Genomic DNA, 21,322 nt, shown 5'->3' with positions numbered 1-21,322 from the left:
TTGTTTGTGGTATAAGATGAGTATCCAACTGCATTCATTTGCATGTGCATATCTGGTTTTCCCAGCACTATTTGTCATAGAGGCTGTTCCTTCCCCATCAAATGTTCTTGGCATTCTGCCAAAAGTCAATGAATCCTCAACTCTATTCCATTGGTGTTTATCTGTCTTTATGTCAATATTACAATGCTTTGACTCTTGACCTTTGTATTAAGTTTTGAATTGAGAAGTGTGAATCTTCCACCTTTGTTCTTCTTTTTCAAGATTGTTTTAGCTATTTTGGATCATTTGAAATTCCATATGAATTTTAGGACAGATTGTCCCATTTCTACAAAAATGTCATTGGGTTTTGATAGGGGTTGCTGTTGAATATATTGTCATCTTAACAATTTTGAATCTGCCAATGTCATGAGTGGGGATGTCTTTACATATATTTAGATCTTTAATTTCTTTCAGCAGCACTTTCTAGTTTCAGTATACTAAACTTTCATCTCCTTAGTTAAATTTATTCATAAGTGTCTTACTCTTTTTGATGCCATTATACGTGGAATCATTTTCTTAATTTCCTTTTTGGATTTTTCATTGCTGGTGTATAAAGAAATTTTTGTGTGTTGATTTTGTACCTTGCAACTTTTCTGATGCATTTTTTTATTGCTATATTAGTTTTTTATAGATTCTTTAGGATTTTCTATATATAGGATTCTATCATCCATGAGTAGAGAAAATTTTCCAATTAGAATGCCTTTTATTTCTTTTTCATGTGTAATTTCTCTGACTAAAACTTCCAGTACTATGTTTAATAGAAGTTCATGCTTTTGGGGCAAAGTTTCAGTCTTTAACCATGTTAACTGTGGGCTTTTCATCAATGCCCTTTATCATGTTGAGGTAGTTTTCTGAGTATTTTTATCATGAAATTGTGTTGGATTTTGTCAAATGCTTTTTCTGCAGTTGAGATAATCATAAGGGATATTAGTCTATATTTTTATTTTCTTGTAGTGTCTGTGTCTGACTTTGTTCTCAGAGTAATGTTGGTCTTGTAGACTGTATTGGAAAGTGTGCCTTCCTCTTCAATTTTCCAGAGACTTTGAAAAGGATTGGTTATTTATTGAAGAATAAAAAATTATTCTTTAAATGTTTGGTAGAATTCACCAATAAAGCCATCTGTTCCTGAGTTTTACTTCATTGGGAGGTTTTTTTTGTTTTGTTTTGTTTTAGTGCGTGGTCTGGGAGTCGAACCTGGGTGGCCCTCATGGAAAGCAAACATTCTGCCACTGAACTACCCATGCACCTTGTTGGGAGGTTTTTGATTACTTATTTGCATTAGGTCTGTGCAGATTTTTTATTTCTTCTTGAGTCTCCTTTTTTGTTTGTTTGTTTTTAAGCATTTATCCATTTTATCTAGATTATCCAATTTGTTGGTGTACTGCTGTTCATTTCTACTATTTTCTTATATTGTTTTATTTCTATAATATTCCCTCATTTGTTTCTGATTTTAGTAATTTGAGTCTTCACTCTTTTTTTGTAGTCAGTCTAATTAAAGGTTTGTCATTCTTGTTGATCTTTTCAAAGAACAACTTTTGGGTTTTGTTGGTTTTCTCTAGTTTATTTTCTATTATACTTATCTTCACTCTAATCTTTATTTTGTTTCTTCTTCTAACTTTGGGAATACTTTTCTCTTCCTTTTCTACTTCCTTTAAGTGTACAGTTATGTTACTGATATGAGACCATTCTTCTTTTTTAATGTAGGCACTTACAGCTATAAATTTCCCTCTGTGTACTGTTTTTACTGCCTCCCATAAGTTTAATATGTTATTTTTGCCTTGATTCATCTCACAGTATATTCTGATTTCCTTTATAATTTCTCCTTGGACCCATTGATTAAAAGTGTGTTAATTTCCACAAATTTGTGATTTTATAGTTTTTCTTCTGTTATGGATTGCTGGCTTCATTGCAATTTGTTTGGAGAAAGAAGATCATTGTATGTCCAATGTGTTATTGAAGGTGGTGTATAGAAGTCTTCAACTATTGTGGTAGAACTGTATTTCTTCTTTCAATTCTGATGATTTTTCCTTTACATATTATGGGGCTCTGTAGTGTGCTTGTATGTTTATAATTTTCGTATTACCTTGAGGCTTTGGACCTTTTATTGGTATTTGATATCCTTTGTTTTCTAGTAATCTTTTATGACTGAGAATCTGCTTTGTCTGAAAATTATATAGTCACACCAGCTCTTTTTTGCATACTTTTTGTTTGCAATGTCTTTTTTCATTCTTTTACTTTCAAATTCTTTGTGTTTGTGTATCTAAAGTGAGTTTTTGCAGACCACATGTAGATGGATAGTATTTTATTCTATCCGTTCTGCCATTCTCCACTTTTTAATTGGATAATTTAATCCATTTACAGTTTTTAAAATGCATTTTTATTGAGATGTATTCATGTACTATACAGTCCATCCAAAGTATAAAATCAGTGGCTCACAGTGTTATCACATAGCTGTGCATTAATTACCACAATCTCTTTTAGAATGTTTTCATTACTCCAAACAAATAAATAAAATTAAAACCTAAAATACCCCATACCCTTTGCACAGTTTTTATTATAAATAGATGTTGACTTTTTAAAAATGCTTTTTCTGTATATATTGAGGTGATTATATATGTTTTTTTCTTTATTTTGTTGGTGTCAGGAATTGTAGTGATTGTTTTGTCTTTTTTTTTCTAAATATTTTTATTGAGAAATCTTCACACATATACATTCCATACATGGTGTACAATCAATGGCTCACAATATCATCACATAGTTGTGTACTCATCACAATGATCATTTTCTCAAACATTTGCATGACTCCAGAAAAAAAGAATAAAAAGAAAAATCTCATATATACCATACACCTTACCCATCCCTCTCATTGACCACTAGTATTTCCATCTACCCAATTTATTTTACCCTTTGTCCCCCCCCTTATTTATTTATTTTTTAATCCATATTTTTTTTACTTATCTGTCCATACCCTGGATAAAAGGAGCATCAGACAAGGTTTTCATAATCACCCAGTCACATTGTAAAAGTTATTTCTTTATACGATCATTTTCAAGAATCAAGACTACTGGAACACAACTCAACAATTTCAGGTACTTCTCTCCAGCCACTCCAAGACACCATACACTAAAAAGGGATATCTATGTATGCATAAGAATAACCTCCAGGATAACCTCTCAACTCTGTTTGAAATCTCTCAGCCACTGAATCTTTATTTTGTCTCATATCTCTCTTCCCCTTTTTGATTAAGGAGACTTTCTCAATCCCTTGATGCTGGGTCCTGGCTCAACCCAGGAGTTCTGTCCCACATTGCCAGGGAATTTAAACCACTGGGAATCATGTCCCATGTAAGGGGGGAGGGCAGTGTGTTCCCCCTTGCGGAGTTGGCTTAGAGAGAGAGGTCTCATCTGAGCAAAAAAAGAGGTTCTCTGGGGGGAAGGGCTTAGCCTATCCTTTGCAGGAATAAATTTCATAGGGGCGAACCCTGGTCTGTTGACTTGATTGCCTGCGCTGCTTGTGAGAACATCAGAAATTCTCCAAATGGGGAAGTTGAATATTTCCTCCTTTCTCCCCATTCCCCCAAGGGGACTTTTCAAATACTTCTTTATTCACTGCCCAAATTGCTCTGGGATATATCAGGGAATCACACTAACCTGGACGAATTAACAAAATCTCATGCCCTATTCAAGATTCCTTGTACTTATAGTGCTCAACTAAACTGACCATACAAGTTAAATTAGAAAATGCACTACCCAAAATATAAATTTTGCACCCAGTAAACATCTCTTTAGTTTCAGAAGTTGAAGTTTTCAAATATGGATGATATATATTCTGATATACCTTAGTACTATCCAGATCAGCTTCATTCATATCTCTACTCAAAAACTGATCATTCTTTTAACTTTTTAAACAGTTCCTGTATGAGGTACTGCTGACTTTGTTAGCTTCAGCACTCTAACTCTGAGTCTCAGGTGTCACATAAATATCTGAAGTTTCTGGGAAAGATCCTGTTGTATATAAACAGCCCATATCTCAAAATTTAGAATTAACAGTTAGATTTCCTGAATATATGTGCCTGCTGAAAAATCTTACAATCTAGGGCCCTTTACAATAGGCCCCAGCCTGATATTCCATGGTCTTGACTTTAGTGCACCAACTTTTGATATTATAGTTAATCCATATGAGTGAGGCATGATAATATTTGTCTTTCTGTTCTTGACATTTCATTCAGCGTACAGTCCTAAGGTTCATTCACCTAGTTGCCTGCCTCACAACTTTGTTCCTTCTTATGACCACTCCATTTACATTTAATGTAATTACTGATAAGGTAGGACTTCAGCCATTTTGTTACCTGTTTCCTATATGTTTGACATATTTTTTTTTTTTGTCCTCAGTTCCTACTTTGTTACCTTTTTATAATTTAGGTGATTTTTGCAGTATTCCATTTTGATTCCTTTTTGCTTTCCTTCTCTGTATATTTTTAAATTATCCTTTATGGTTACTTTGGAAATACAATTAACTCTTAAACTTACAGCAACATAAGTCAAATGATATCAGCTTAGTTTTAATAGTATACAAACACTGTTCCTATACATCTCCATCCCTTTCCCCTCTATGTTATTGTCATAGATTACATAATTATATCTGGTATTCGTATTAACACAGATCTGTAGTTATTATTTTATGCATTTTCCTTTAAATCATATAAGGAAAAAACAGGAGTTGTAAACAAAGTACATTAATATTGGCATTTATATTTATCTATGTAATTGTCTTTACCAGTGCTTTTTACTTTGTTTAAATGGCTTCAAGTTACTGTCTAATACTCTTTCTAATATTCCTTTCATTGTGAAGGAATCCCTTTATAATTTCTTATAGGTTAGGTCTACCTGTAATGAAATCCCTTAGCTTTTGTTTTTCATTTCTATTTCATTCTTGAAGAATACTTTTGTTCAATATAGAATTCTTAGCTACCAGTTTCTTTCTTTTAGCATTTTAAATATGTTATCTCACTGCCATCTGGGCTCCATGATTTCTGATGAGAAATAGGCTATTAATCTTATCTCAGCTGCTTCTTCCTTACTGCTTTAAAATTTTCTCCTTGCCTTTGGATTTCAGTAATTTGACCAGAATGTATCCAAATTTGGATCTCTTGGAGTTTATCCTGCTTGGAGTTCATTTAGCTTCTTCAATTTATAGGTTCATGAAGTTCATCAGATTTGGGATGTTTCCAACCATTAGTTCTTCAACTATTCTTTCTGTCTTTCTCTCATTGTTCCTTCACTTATTCTCACAATGCATATTTTTGTCAGCTTGATGGTATCCCACAGATCCCTCAGGCTCTGTTTACTTTTCTTCATTATTTTTTCTTTCTACTCTTCAGAATGGGTAATTTCAATTGGCTTTTTCTTCAGGTTCAATGATTCTTTCTTTTACCTGCCCAAATCAGTTTTTGAACTCCTCTAGTGAATTTTTCATTTCAGCTATTGTTCTTTTGAACCCCAGAATTTCTCTCTGAGTACTTTAAATAATTTCTACTCTTTATTACTGTTCTCATATGAATTATTTTCCTGATTTCCTTTAGTTACTTATCCATGGTTTCCTTTTGCTGTTTGAGCATATTTATTTCATTAGTCATTTGTTATTTTACCATGTAAATAATTTTGGAGATCACAGAACCTGCAGTATAAAAAAATGTTACAACTGCCTTCTTACACTTGAAGGCAGGGCAAGTAGGTAAAGGAGAGTATCATAGGAATTTTATTGCAGAAAAATATTTTACAAAGCCCTCAAGAAGTTGACATGGAGAGTCACCACCAGAAAGGAAGTTATCAAGAAATATTGTTCCTGAAGCCCTGAAACTGCTTGGATGGAACCTGTGGAGGCAGGAGGTATCTGTAGAGACTGGCAGAGAGACTGCCAGGATGCACCATAGTCTGTTGCTCCCACCTTTTTTGGTCTCATATCCACATTTCCACCATGGTTTTCTCATGCCATGACATTCAAGTACATTTCAAGATAAAAAGTGATACTCATCTAATATATTTTGAAATGCTTTAACTTATTTCAACTTCTCTAAGAATTTCTGTTTGGCTCTTTTATTGCTTCCAGAGCTAACTGGCACTTCAAATGCACTGTCACATCCTACCTGCATACTCGGGCCTCTTGTGGATTATGTGCTGTCAAATGCCCCATGATGTTACATTCATTACGTATACAAGCATACTTAGGAGATATTGAGGATTTGGTTCCAAATATTAGAGCAAATATCCCAATAAAGTGAGCACATGAATTTTTTGGTTTCCCAATGCATATAAAAGTTATGTTTACACTATATTGTTATCTTCTAAATGTGCAATAGTATTATATCTAAGAAAACAGTGTACATACCTTAATTTAAAAATAATTTATTGCTAAGAAATGCTAACCATCATCTGAGCCTTCAGTGAGTCATAATGTTTTTACTGGTGGAGGGTCTTGCCTCAGCATTGATGGCTGTTGACTGACTGGGGTGGTGATTGCTGAACGTTGGGGTAGCTGTGGTAATTTCTTAATAAAAGACAATGATGAAGTTGGCCACATTGACTGACTGTTCCCTTCATGAAAGATTTTTCTTTCATGCATGCGATGAAAGAAAACAGCATGCGATGCTGTTTGATAATATTTTACCCACAGAATTTCTTTCAAAATTGAAGTCAGTCCTCTCAAACCTGCTACTGCTTTATCAATTACATTGATGTAATATTGCAAGTTATTTGTTGTCATTTCAACTGTGTTTACAGCATCTACACCAGGAGTAAATTCCATCTCAAGAAACTACTTTCTTTGCTTATCCATAAGAAGCAAGTCCTTATCTATTCAAGTTTTATTACGAGATTGCAACAATTCAGTCACATCTTCATATTCTATTTCTAACTCTGGTTCTCTTGCTGTTTCTACCACATATGCAGTTACTTCCTCCACTGAAGTCTTGAACCCCTCAGTCATCCATGAGGGTTGGAATCAACTTCTTTCAAACTCCTGTTAACATTGATATTTTGACCTCCTCCCATTAATCACAAATGTTCTTAATGGGATCTAGCATGGTGAATCCTTTCCAGAAGGTGTTCAATTGACTTTGCCCAGATGCTTCAGAGGAATCACTATCTATTGCAACTTTAGCTTTATGAAATGTATTTCTTAAATAATAAGACTTGAAAGCCAGAATTACTCCTTATTCCGTGGGCTACGGAATAGATATTGTTAGTGAGCTTGAAAACATTCATTTCATTATACATCTCTGTCATAGCTTTGGGTGACCAGGTACATTGTCAGTGGGCAGTGATACTTTAAAAGGATTTTTTTTTTTATGAGCAGTAGGTCTTAGAGTATACAGTAAACTATATTGTAAACAAATGTGCTGTCACTCAGGCTTTGTTTCATTTCTAGTGCACAGGCAGAGTAGATTTAACATAATTCTTAAAGGCATCAGGATTTTCAGAATGGTAAATGAGCATTGGCTTAACTTAAATTCACTGGTTGCATTAGCCCCTAACAAGACAGTCAGCCTGTCCTTTGAATTTTTGAAGTCAGACATTGACTTCTCTTTAGATAGGAGAGTCCTAGATGAAATCTTCTTCCAACTAGAAGGCAGTATCATCTAAATTGAAAATCTGTTATTTCATGTAGCCACCTTCATCAATTATCTTAGCTAGATATTCTGGATAACTTGCTAGATCAATTATCTTAGCAGCTTCTACATCTGCACTTGCTGATTCACTTTGCACTTTTATGGTATAGATACAGTTTTTTTCCTTAAACCTCATGAATCAAACCCTGCTGTCTTCAAGACTTTTCTTCTACAGCATCCTCACCTCTCTTACCTGTCATAAAATTGGAGAGAGTTAAGGACTTGCTCTGTATTAGTCTTTGGCTTAAGGGAATGTCGTGGCTAGATATTCTATCTAGATCACTCAAACTTTCTCCATATCAGCAGTAAGGCTGTTTTGCTTTCTTATCATTCCTGTATGCACTGGAGTAGCACTTTTAATTTTCTTTAAGAACTTTTCCTTTGCATTAACCTGGCTAATGTTCAGTGTAAGAGGCCTAGCTCTTGGCCTATCTCAGCTTTTGACATGCCTTCCTCATTAAGCTTGCTTATTTCTAGCTTTCAATTTTCAAATTGAAGTAAGAGACCTTCAATTTTTCCGTTCACCTGAACACTTAGAGGCCATCATAGGGTTATTAATTGACCTAATTTCAATACTGTTGTGTCTCAGGAAATAGGGAGGCCTAAGGGGAGGGAGAGGGAGGGGGAGGGGAGAGGGAGGGGAGAGGGAGAGGGAGGGAGAGAGGGAGGGAGAGAGGGAGGGAGAGAGGGAGGGAGAGAGAGAGAGGGAGAGAGAGGGAGAGAGAGAGGGAGAGAGAGGGAGGGAGAGAGAGAGGGAGAGAGAGAGGGAGAGACATGCGAGGACAGCTGGTCAATAGAACAGTCAGAACATAGTCAGCATTTATCCATCAGGTTTGCCATCTTATATGGGCATAGTTTATGGTGCCCCCAAACAGCTACAATACCAACATCAAAGATCATTGTTTATAAATCACTATAAAAGATAAAATAATATGAAAATGTTTGAAATATACGAGAATTACCAAATTTGACACAGAGAGAGGAAGTGAGTACATGTTTGAAAAATGGCACCAATAAATTTGCTCAATTCAGGGTTTCCACAACCTTTCAATTTTGTAAAAACACAATATATATTAAGGACTGTAAAGCAGCATACCATAAAACAGGTCAGACTCTTTATCTATCAAATCCAATACCTTTAACTTCCTTAGTGGTGGTTTTTATTCTTTCTCCCCCCCCCCCCCCTTATTTTTGGGCTCTACTTTTCCATTTTTCTTTGTGCTTTATGAATTTGTTGTTGGAAATTGGACATTTGAATATTATGATGTGGTACTCAGGAGGCAGATTCTCCCTTTACCAGAGTTTCGTGTTCTTAATTTTGAAGGTGGCAGTCATCCATTTGTTTAGTGAGTTTTCCAAACTATTTTCATAAAACTATATTATTCCTTGTCATGTGTTGTCATTGAAGTTTCTGTTCCTGTAGCTTGTGTTGAGCCAGTGTTTTGACAAATTTTCTTTAAATTCAGGGCATTTAAAGGAAAAGAAAAAATAAATAAATAAAACCACCACCATAAGAAGGAAAAATCCTCTTCTACCAGTCTTTTCAGGTTTCTTATGTGCTTGGGCATTCCTTCAACAGTTAGGCCTACTGTTTACAACTCTTCCTCAGCCTTTACTTCCTGCTTGCCCTGAACTAAGTAAAGAGCTAATGGTAAAAGCTTAAGATCTCTTTTCTTTTTTATGCCTGCGTCCTTTCCTAGACTTGCACGTGGCTTTCTAAATTCCCCAATATTTACATGCACTTTTAAATGCCCTAATTTCTTAAAGAAACTCTTTCTCCATGTTTTCCTTCTAGACTTTAGGTGGTATCTTGTGTGTTTCGATATTCATCTTTTGCTCACTTTTTGTTCACTTTATACTACATTTGAGCATTGCCTGCCACTTTTTCACAATGACTGGGTTCCATGATAAGTGAAATTGAAATGAATGCCTTGCTTCAGTTGAAGCCATAGACAGGTTAGAATAAACAAATGCTTTAAGTTACAAAGAAGGTCTTCACTCCCTCCAGAACGAGGGAACAGGGTCCCCAACTGGTCGCACTAGCTACCTTCAAGGCTGCCAAGGAACAGGGAAGGGATGGTATAAGAGCAAGTAAAAATATCAGGGGCACTTTTTATTGCCCTGATTTCCTAAGGAAACTCTCTCCTACCCATTGTTCCCTGGTTTAAGATGGTCCGTTGTATGTCCCCACCATAATTTTTTACCTTGGGCGGTTGCAAGTGTTTCATTTGCCTTACAGTTGGAAGCAATGCCTGCTTCTTTTCCATCCTGATTGGGTTCCAATTTAGGTAAAACAGATGAATGTGTTGTCAGTTCTTCAGCTAGTTCCCAAACAGGTTAGAATAGATAAACACAATAATTTGCAAATAAGTTCTGCTCTCCTTCTTGAGCTAGGAGCAAGGGTCCCACACTGGGAATTCAGGCTACTGTCTTCAATACTGTCACTGAGACAAGGAAGGAATAGGGCAAGAGCAAGTAAAAATGCTACAAAATTTTCCTATTTTTAAATTGCCTTCTTCTTGATTTAGTATTCACTTAGTTGCTGTTTTCAGCAGGCCTGATAAAGTTGGTTCTGGCAATTTCTGCTTGTTTTTAATGTTCTGTGGAGGGAAGGGAGTTTGGGGCTGTCCATTCCACCATTTTGCTGACGTCATTATAGCATGAATTTTTTTTTATAGCATTTTTTTAATTAAAAAATTTTTAAACAACAACATACAAACACGAACATTCTTACCATATGATCATTCCATTCGTGGTTTATAATCAATAACTCACAATATCATCACATAGTTATATATTCATCACCATGATCATTTTGTAGAACATTTGCATCAATCAGGAAAAGAAATAAAAAGAAAAAAAACTCATGCATACCATACCCCTTATCCCTCCCTCTCACTGACTGCTAGTATTTCCATCTACCCATTATATTTTAGCCTTTGTTTCCCCTATTTTTTTTCTATACCCCTTACCACTCCCTTTCATTGATCACTAGCATTTCAATCAGACAAACCCCAAGGCTGAGGGCTCGGCCTATTGCTTTGGTTGTCCTGCTTGTGAGAATATCAGGAATTCTCCACACAGGGAAGTTGAATTTTCCCCACTTCTTGCCATTCCCCCAAGGGGACTTTGCAAATACTTTTTATTCACTGTTCAAATCACTCTAGGATTTATCGGGGCATCACTCTGGACAAACCTACAAAATCTCATGACTTATGGTGTTCCATTAAACTGTCCACATAAGTTATATTAGGAAATGCACCAGTCAAAATATAAATTTTGCACCAAATAAACATTTTTTTCTTTAGTCTCACACATAAGTTAAAGTTTTAAAATATTAATTACCATCTGTTTTCAACACCCTGCAATATTGACATTCCTTTGTTCTTTCTCATGCAAAAACATTTTTTAATTTCTACATTTAGTCACTATTATTGTACACTCTAGGCATTCCTAGATTATACCATCTCAGTCTTTATCGTCTTTCCTTCTGATTTCATCTGTGCCCCGAGCCCTCCTCCCTCTATCATTCTCACCTTCGACTTCATTCTGTGTACTAACATTATTGTATTACAGTTAGGTAATATTGTGCTATCCAATTCTGAACTTTTTTTTTATAGTTTTTTTTATTAATTAAAAAAAGAATTAACAAAACAATTAGAAATCATTCCATTCTACATGTACAATCAGTAATTCTTAATAACATCACATAGTTGCATATTCATCATTTCTTAGTACATTTGCATCGATTTAGAAAAAGAAATAAAAAGACAACAGAATAAGAATTAAAACATTAATAGAAAGAAAAAAAAAAACCCTATACCTCACATGCAGCTTCATTCAGTGTTTTAACATAATTGCATTACAATTGGGTAGTATTGTGCTGTCCATTTCTGAGTTTTTATATCCAGTCCCGTTGTACAGTCTGTATCCCTTCAGCTCCAATTACCCCTTCTCTTTTTTTTTTTTTTAATTAATGGAAAAAAAGAAATTAACCCAACATTTAGAAATCATACCATTCTACATATGCAATCAGTAATTCTTAACATCATCACATAGATGCATGATCATCAATTCTTAGTACATTTGCATCGGTTTAGAAGAACTAGCAACATAACCGAAAAAGATATAGAATGTTAATATAGAGACAAAAATAAAAGTAATAATAGTAAAGTCAAAACAAAACAAAACAAAAACCAATAGCTCAGATGCAGCTTCATTCAGTGTTTTAACATGATTACTTTACAATTAGGTATTATTGTGCTGTCCATTTTTGAGTTTTTGTATCTAGTCCTGTTGCACAGTCTGTATCCCTTCAACTCCAATTGCCCATTATCTTACCCTGTTTCTACCTCCTGCTGGACTCTGTTACCAATGACATATTCCAAATTTATTCTCGAATGTCCGTTCACATCAGTGGGACCATACAGTATTTGTCCTTTAGTTTTTGGCTAGACTCACTCAGCATAATGTTCTCTAGGTCCATCCATGTTATTACATGCTTCATAAGTTTATCCTGTCTTAAAGCTGCATAGTATTCCATCGTATGTATATACCACAGTTTGTTTAGACACTCTTCTGTTGATGGAGATTTCGGCTGTTTCCATCTCTTTGCAATTGTAAATAACACTGCTATAAACATTGGTGTGCAAATGTCCGTTTATGTCTTTGCCCTTAAGTCCTTTGAGTAGATTCCCAGCAATGATATTGCTGGGTCGCATGGCAATTCTATATTCAGCTTTTTGAGGAACCGCCAAACTGCCTTCCACAGTGGTTGCACCATTTGACATTCCCACCAACAGTGGATAAGTGTGCCTCTTTCTCCGCATCCTCTCCAGCACTTGTCATTTTCTGTTTTGTTGATAATGGCCATTCTGGTGGGTGTGAGATGATATCTCATTGTGGTTTTGATTTGCATTTCTCTAATGGCCAGGGACATTGAGCATCTCTTCATGTGCCTTTTGGCCATTTGTATTTCCTCTTCTGAGAGGTGTCTGTTCAAGTCTTTTTCCCATTTTGTAATTGGGTTGGCTGTCTTTTTGTTGTTGAGATGAACAATCTCTTTATAAATTCTGGATACTAGACCTTTATCTGATATATCATTTCCAAATATTGTCTCCCATTGTGTAGGCTGTCTTTCTACTTTCTTGATGAAGTTCTTTGATGCACAAAAGTGTTTAATTTTGAGGAGCTCCCATTTATTTATTTCCTTCTTCAGTGTTCTTGCTTTAGGTTTAAGGTCCATAAAACCGCCTCCAGTTGTAAGATCCATAAGATATCTCCCAACATTTTCCTCTAACTGTTTTATGGTCTTAGACCTAATGCTTAGATCTTTGATCCATTTTGAGTTAACTTTTGTATAGGATGTGAGAGATGGGTCTTCTTTCATTCTTTTGCATATGGATATCCAGTTCTCTAGGCACCATTTATTGAAGAGACTGTTCTGTCCCAGGTGAGTTGGCTTGACTGCCTTATCAAAGATCAAATGTCCATAGATGAGAGGGTCTATATCTGAGCACTCTATTCGATTCCATTGGTCGATATATCTATCTTTATGCCAATACCATGCTGTTTTGACCACTGTGGCTTCATAATATGCCTTAAAGTCAGGCAGCGTGAGACCTCTAGCTTCGTTTTTTTTCCTCAAGATGTTTTTAGCAATTCGGGGCACCCTGCCCTTCCAGATAAATTTGCTTATTGGTTTTTCTATTTCTGAAAAATAAGTTGTTGGGATTTTGATTGGTATTGCATTGAATCTGTAAATCAATTTAGGTAGGATTGACATCTTAACTATATTTAGTCTTCCAATCCATGAACACGGTATGCCCTTCCATCTATTTAGGTCTTCTGTGATTTCTTTTAACAGTTTTTTGTAGTTTTCTTTATATAGGTTTTTTGTCTCTTTAGTTAAATTTATTCCTAGGTATTTTATTCTTTTAGTTGCAATTGTAAATGGGATTCGTTTCTTGATTTCCCCCTCAGTTGTTCATTACTAGTGTATAGAAATGCTACAGGTTTTTGAATGTTGATCTTGTAACCTGCTACTTTGCTGTACTCATTTATTAGCTCTAGTAGTTTTGTTGTGGATTTTTGCGGGTTTTCGACGTATAGTATCATATCGTCTGCAAACAGTGATAGTTTTACTTCTTCCTTTCCAATTTTGATGCCTTGTATTTCTTTTTCTTGTCTAATTGCTCTGGCTAGAACCTCCAACACAATGTTGAATAATAGTGGTGATAGTGGACATCCTTGTCTTGTTCCTGATCTTAGGGGGAAAGTTTTCAATTTTTCCCCATTGAGGATGATATTAGCTGTGGGTTTTTCATATATTCCCTTTATCATTTTAAGGAAGTTCCCTTGTATTCCTATCTTTTGAAGTGGTTTCAACAGGAAAGGATGTTGAATCTTGTCAAATGCCTTCTCTGCATCAATTGAGATGATCATGTGATTTTTCTGCTTTGATTTGTTGATATGGTGTATTACATTAATTGATTTTCTTATGTTGAACCATCCTTTCATACCTGGGATGAGTCCTACTTGGTCATGATGTATAATTCTTTTAATGTGTTGTTGGATACGATTTGCTAGAATTTTATTGAGGATTTTTGCATCTATATTCATTAGAGAGATTTGCCTGTAGTTTTCTTTTTTTGTAATATCTTTGCCTGGTTTTGGTATGAGGGTGATGTTGGCTTCATAGAATGAATTAGGTAGTTTTTCCTCCACTTTGGTTTTTTTGAAGAGTTTGAGGAGAATTGGTACTAATTCTTTCTGGAACGTTTGGTAGAATTCACATGTGAAGCCATCTGGTCCTGGACTTTTCTTTTTAGGAAGCTTTTGAATGACTTATTCAATTTCTTTACTTGTGATTGGTTTGTTGAGGTCATCTATGTCTTCTTGAGTCAAAGTTGGTGTTCATGTCTTTCCAGGAACCCGTCCATTTCATCTAAATTGTTGTATTTATTAGCGTAAAGTTGTTCATAGTATCCTGTTATTACCTCCTTTATTTCTGTGAGGTCAGTAGTTATGTCTCCTCTTCCATTTCTGATCTTATTTATTTGCATCCTCTCTCTTCTTCTTTTTGTCAATCTTGATAAGGGCCCATCAATCTTATTGATTTTCTCATAGAACCAACTTCTGGTCTTATTGATTTTCTCTATTGTTTTCATGTTCTCAATTTCATTTATTTCTGCTCTAATCTTTGTTATTTCTTTCCTTTTGCTTGCTTTGGGGTTAGTTTGCTGTTCTTTCTCCAGTTCTTCCAAATGGACAGTTAATTCCCGAATTTTTGCCCTTTCTTCTTTTTTGATATAAGCATTTCGGGCAATAAATTTCCCTCTTAGCACTGCCTTTGCTGCGTCCCATAGGTTTTGATATGTTGTGTTTTCATTTTTATTCACCTCGAGATATTTACTAATTTCTCTTTTAATTTCTTCCTTGACCCACTCGTTGTTTAAGAGTGTGTTGTTGAGCCTCCATGTATTTGTGAATTTTCTGGCACTCTGCCTATTATTGATTTCCAACTTCATTGCTTTATGATCCGAGAGAGTGTTGTGTATGATTTCAATCTTTTTAAATTTGTTGAGACTTGCTTTGTGACCCAGCATATGGTCTATCTTTGAGAATGATCCATGAGCACTTGAGAAAAAGGTGTATCCTGCTGTTGTGGGGTGTAATGTCCTATAAATATCTGTTAAGTCTAGCTCATTTATTATAATATTCAAATTCTCTGTTTCTTTATTGATCCTCTGTCTAGATGTTCTGTCCATTGATGAGAGTGGGGAATTGAAGTCTCCAGCTATTATGGTAGATGTGTCTATTTCCCTTTTCAGTATTTGCAGTGTATGCCTCACGTATTTTGGGGCATTCTGGTTCAGTGCATAAATATTTATGATTGTTATGTTTTCTTGTTGAATTGTTCCTTTTATTAGTAGATAGTATCCTTCGTTGTCTCTTTTAACTGTTTTACATTTGAAGTCTAATTTGTTGGATATTAGTATAGGTACTCCTGCTCTTTTCTGGTTGTTATTTGCATGAAATATCTTTTCCCAACCTTTCACTTTCAACCTATGTTTATCTTTGGGTCTAAGATGTGTTTCCTGTAGACAGCATATAGAAGGATCCTGTTTTTTAATCCATTCTGCCAGTCTATGTCTTTTGATTGGGGAATTCAGTCCATTGACATTTAGTGTTATTACTGTTTGGATAATATTTTCCTCTACCATTTTTTCCTTTTGTATATTATATATCATATCTAATTTTCCTTCTTTCTACACTCTTCTCCACACCTCTCTCTTCTGTCTTTTCGTATCTATCTCTAGTGCTCCCTTTAGTATTTCTTGCAGAGCTGCTCTCTTGGTCACAAATTCTCTCAGTGACTTTTTGTCTGAAAATGTTTTAATTTCTCCCTCATTTTTGAAGGACAGTTTTGCTGGATATAGAATTCTTGGTTGGCAGTTTTTCTCTTTTAGTAATTTAAATATATCATCCCACTGTCTTCTTGCCTCCATGGTTTCTACTGAGAAATCTACACATAGTCTTATTGGGTTTCCCTTGTATGTGATGGATTGTTTTTCTCTTGCTGCTTTCATGATCCTCTCTTTGTCTTTGACCTCTGACATTCTAACTAGTAAGTGTCTTGGAGAATGTCTATTTGGATCTATTCTCTTTGCGGTGCGCTGCACTTCTTGGATCTGTAATTTTAGGTCTTTCATAAGAGTTGGGAAATTTTCAGTGATAATTTCTTCCATTAGTTTTTCTCCTCCTTTTCCCTTCTCTTCTCCTTCTGGGACACCCACAACATGTATATTTGTGTGCTTCATATTATCATTCAGTTCCCTGAGCCCCTGCTCATATTTTTCCATTCTTTTCCCGATAGTTTCTCTTTCTTTTTGGATTTCAGATGTTCCGTCCTCCAGTTCACTAATCCTAACCTCTGTCTCTTGAAATCTACCATTGTAGGTTTCCATTGTTTTTTTTTCATCTCTTCTACTGTATCTTTCATTCCCATAAGTTCTGTGATTTTTTTTTTCAGACTTTCAGTTTCTTCTTTTTGTTCATTCCTTGCCTTCTTCATGTCCTCCCTCAATTCATCGATTTGGTTTTTGATGAGGTTTTCCATCTTTCTTCGTACATTCTGAATTAATTGTTTCAGCTCCTGTATGTCATTTGAATTGTTGGTTTGTTCCTTTGACTGGGCCATATCTTCAAATTTCCTAGTGTGATTTGTTATTTCTTGCTGGCGTCTGGACATTTAATTACCTTAATTAGTTTATTCTGGAGAGTGCTTTCACTTATCTTTCCTAGGGTTTTCTTGCTAGATGAGTTTGTTGTCTATCTGTTCATTGACCTTCAGTTCAGTTTTTCCTGGGCCTGTAGCTTAAGTTTTGTTTAACTGAGGGTAATTTTTCAGCTCTTGTTTTCTTGTTTCTTGTCCTGCTTGTAAGGTGCCTTTTCCCTCCCCACCCTTAGGAGGGTCTACATAGGTATTACAGACTCCAGCCGGGTTTTCCCGGACTAAGCTGGCCTCCTTTCAGGGGGAAGGAATCACCTGCGTCAGTTTTCCCTGAGTGTGAGACCCAGCAGGTTGAAAGACTTTCCTGTGAAGTCTCTGGGCTCTATTTTTCTTATCTTGCCCAGTATGTGGCACTTGTCTGTCTGCGGGTCCCACCAGCAAAAGATGTTGTGGCTCCTTTAACTTTGGAAGGCTCTCCCTGCTGGGGGCGTGGTGGAGACAGAGGAAAGGTTGTAGGCTGGTTTTAATGGCTTCAAATTGCAAAGCCCTGGCGTCTGAATTCCTTGAGAGAGGTATTCCACCTGAGTTGTGTTTCACCCCTCCCGTGGGGAAGGTTCAGGTGGGAGATAGCCCTGAAAGCAGCCTGTTTCTGCGTTTGGGGCAGTTGCAGCATGTGGAATCTCGCCGCTGAATCCAGAGGCAGCCAAACCTCTGTAGAAACAGCCTCAGAAGGCTCCGTTTCATCCCCTTTCCTCTTTTTCGGTTAGCCCAATAGGCAACCTCTGCCTTGACCAGTTTCGCTGCGCTGGGGGCCTATTTTTAGTGGTCAGAATTTGTTCATTAATGCCACTATTGGTGTTTGGTTCCACTCAGTCTCTGCTACTATTAGAGTTTCTTTCGTTTCCCTCTGGGAAGCCGCCTGTGGGGGAGGGGCGCCGGGTGCCGGCCGCCGCAGCTTGGGGAAGTGCGCGCGGCTTGGGGAACTCACTGTTCCGGAGACTTGCAGCCGGTCCAGCTGGTCCAGACTGGGGTACGCTGTGTGTCCAGTCACTGTCATGGCTCCGGGAGCTGTTCTGTACTGTTTCTGGTTATTTAGTAGTTGCTCTGGAGGACGAACTAAAAACGCACGCACATTACTAAGCCGCCATGCCATCTTGGCCCCTCGTCCAAGCCCCAGATTTTTGACTAGAGAATAAATAGGGGAGCCCCAGGGAATCAGAAAGTGTTAGGAAGATTGCAGAGAGATATGAACTCCATATGTTATGTTTCCATAAACAACTGTATGGAAAACAACTCCATACAGTTGTTTATGGACTTATGGGTTCATTGCCACATGCACATGTTTGGACTTGAGTGTAAACAGCACACCAAAAACTTTAAAAACTGTTGGGTAAACTGTTATGCGATTTCCAAACTGGCTACTGGACTATGTACACACAGACGCAAATAGCACTGCAAAGATATTGAAAATTGAACCACATTGGAATTAAAATGCACAGAAAATTGGTTGGGAACTTGCAACCTGAACCAAACATGGTTGATACCTGTTAAAAATATTACCATTCTCCACAAATTCAGACAAGACCCAAGTCAATATTTTAAATGCCCAGAATTCAGTATAAAATGAAGAAACAGGAAAATCTCAACTCATGGGAAAAGATAATCGATGACACCAAAATTAAGATGTTACATATGTTGGCATTACCAGATAATGACTTTAAAGCAGCTGTTATAAAAATGCACAAGAAGCAATCAGGTACCTCCTGGAAACCATTACAGAAAATAGAAGATATAAAGAAGAAGCAAAAGAAAATTATAGAGCTGTAAAATAACAATAATCAAAATAAGAAAACTCACTGATTTACTCAATAGCAGAATGAATATGAGAGAGGAAAATCAGTGAACTTGGAAGATATATCAAAAGAAATTATCTAATCTTAATACAGAGAAAAAAAGATTGGGGAAATAAAGAAAACAGTCTCAGAGATCTGTGGGTTGATACCTAATGGCCTAATATCAAAGTCTTAGCAGGAGAAAAAAAGTTTGGAGTTGAAAAAAATTAAAGAAATAATGGATGAAAACTTCCCACATTTGGTGAAAGACATAAAGAACCTACTGATTCAAAATTCTCAGCAACCCCAAATAGGTTATCAGATTTATTATTATTTGCTGAAAATTAGTGACAAAAATAGCAAAAGAACCATGGAAAAATAATGCAGTGATTCAAATGACTGGATTTCCCATCATAAACTATGGTGGCCCAAAGGAAGTGAAACAGTATGGTATTGAAGAAAAGAAACGTCAACCCAGAATTCTATATCCAATGAAAATATCCTTCAGGAATGAAGGTGAAAATAAGAAACATAACACTGCGTAAGTGATGGTATGTTGTTGCTGAGATTCTGGACTGAAAGTTGATGGAAAATAGGCAGCAGTGGTGTCAGTGGCTAATGAGAGAGTCTATAACCTGTATCGGTGGGGTGTATCCCTTAGGTCCAAGTCCATGTTGTCCCTGGAGAATGCTGGACCAGTGTTGCTCAATAATCTAGTCTTTCAAGGAAAATCAGAAATCCAGGTTTCTATATTAAGTCTCCTGATATTCAAGGCTAGTACCTAATTCAAAACTTTGGAGAACTCAGGGCGGGGGGGGGGGCAAAACTAAACATGTCTGTGGGTGGAACACAACCTGAGTCACCAGGGTTTTACTTTTATGGAATTTTCTCTTTTTCTTTGAACCTCAGAAATTCTGTTAAGATATAGCTAATTAAAGCACTGTCCATCAAAGTGATGGTGGAGTTCTACAGAGAAGATAGGATTAACATATGAATATGAATGCTGAATCATTAAATTGATATCTCTTTTAGTCTCCAGTATCTTAGAGCAACTAGAAGTAAAAACCTAAAATCGTGGAACTGTAACCCATGTCAAACTCTGAAGTATATTCTACAACTGATTGTGGTGCTGTGCTTTGAAATTTATTGCTTTTTTGTATGTATGTTGTTTTTCACACACACGCAAAAAAACCGATTGTGATAATAAAAAAATTTTAAGCCTTCTAGCCATCTATATTCTGGAGCAACTAGAAGGAAAAATGCAAGAGGATTGTATGGTTGCCCATGACAAGCCCTGGGATCTGTCCTGTAACTACTTGTTGAAGAGTGCTTTGAAACTATTGCTTTTTATTTCTTTGCTTTGTATATAGGTTATACTATACAATAAAAAAGTTAAAAATAAATAAATAAAAGCACTTTCCTTTTAAATCCTGCCTGGTACAGAAGGGAGCCATCTGTTATATTAAGAATTTTCTTCAGGCCTAGAATTTTTTTTTATTCTTGGTTCTCCATCATCCCCATCCTTTCCTTTAGGAACATATATTTTACATTTGTTGTATTTTGTACATCAATTTGTGTCCATATGACTTCTTTTTTTCTATCCTTACCTTATGATAATTTTTTTCAAGAATACATTCTAGTTTTTATTATCTATCTTGAGATACTAGTTTAACTCTCATGCTTTTCATACTTTGGTTTTCTAAAATTGTATTTTTTTCCTGACAGGTTTGTTTTATTTTATCATTGCCCCCCTTTCCATGTTAATCTCACCAAGAGTATGCTTTAAAGTGATTTTCTTTTCTGTTCTCTCCTCTATTTTAATTGAATGATCAGATTGAATACCTCCTAGCTACCAGATAAAGGTCATGTGACATGGGTTATTCCTTACTTAATTCAGAATATTATTCCATAATAATATTGAGTACCTGTTATGTGCCAAGCACTTGACATGATTTTATAGATGATGAAAACATCTCTTGTGTAAGGCCTCTCAGTTTGAAAAAAGAAAACTGGAATTCAGACTTTATAACTCTGAAAACTTCAATCTCTCCATTCACCTTGCTTAACCTTTTTTCTCTTCTTCATCATATCTCATTCCATAGTCATTTCCCAACTCTGGATAACTGGTAGAGCACTAGCTGAGATCCTGACTCTTATTAAAAAGTATTAAATATATATTATAGCTTACAGGGCTGTATCCTTCCCAACCTCCAATTTCCTCTCCAGTGAGGCAGTGACTTTCCAGACTTAACTATTCTGCCTGCTGTTTATTTCTTTATCTTTTTCAGTTTTAGTGATGATTGACTTTCACTGTGGAATTTGATGGTTTAGCTTACTTTATACACTCTTTCTTCAGATTCCAAATATAATTGTATCACGGTTTTTGAGTTAAATCAATATTCAGTTCATTTAATGGCTATATAAATTGTTTTCATTGCTAGGCTCTGAAGTCACATTTCACTTCGTACATCATTTTTTTGTTTTCCTCCCAGTTAATTCTTGTCTTATTTTTGGGTTTACCTAGTTTCCGATATATCTGTCCCCAAACTC

The 21,322-nt window shown here is 36.0% G+C and overlaps 1 protein-coding gene across 5 annotated transcripts in view; it reads left to right on the top strand.

Moving 5' to 3' along the window:
- Positions 1–21,322, top strand: part of ZNF566 (zinc finger protein 566) — a 79,550-nt gene that overhangs the window by 44,998 nt on the left and 13,230 nt on the right. The window lies entirely within an intron of this gene.

The sequence above is a fragment of the Tamandua tetradactyla genome, chromosome 16, assembly GCF_023851605.1.
Source record: "Tamandua tetradactyla isolate mTamTet1 chromosome 16, mTamTet1.pri, whole genome shotgun sequence".
NCBI lineage: Eukaryota > Metazoa > Chordata > Mammalia > Pilosa > Myrmecophagidae > Tamandua > Tamandua tetradactyla.
The sequence above is the reverse complement of the archived record's forward strand: the minus strand, read 5'-3'. Positions and strand labels throughout refer to the sequence as shown.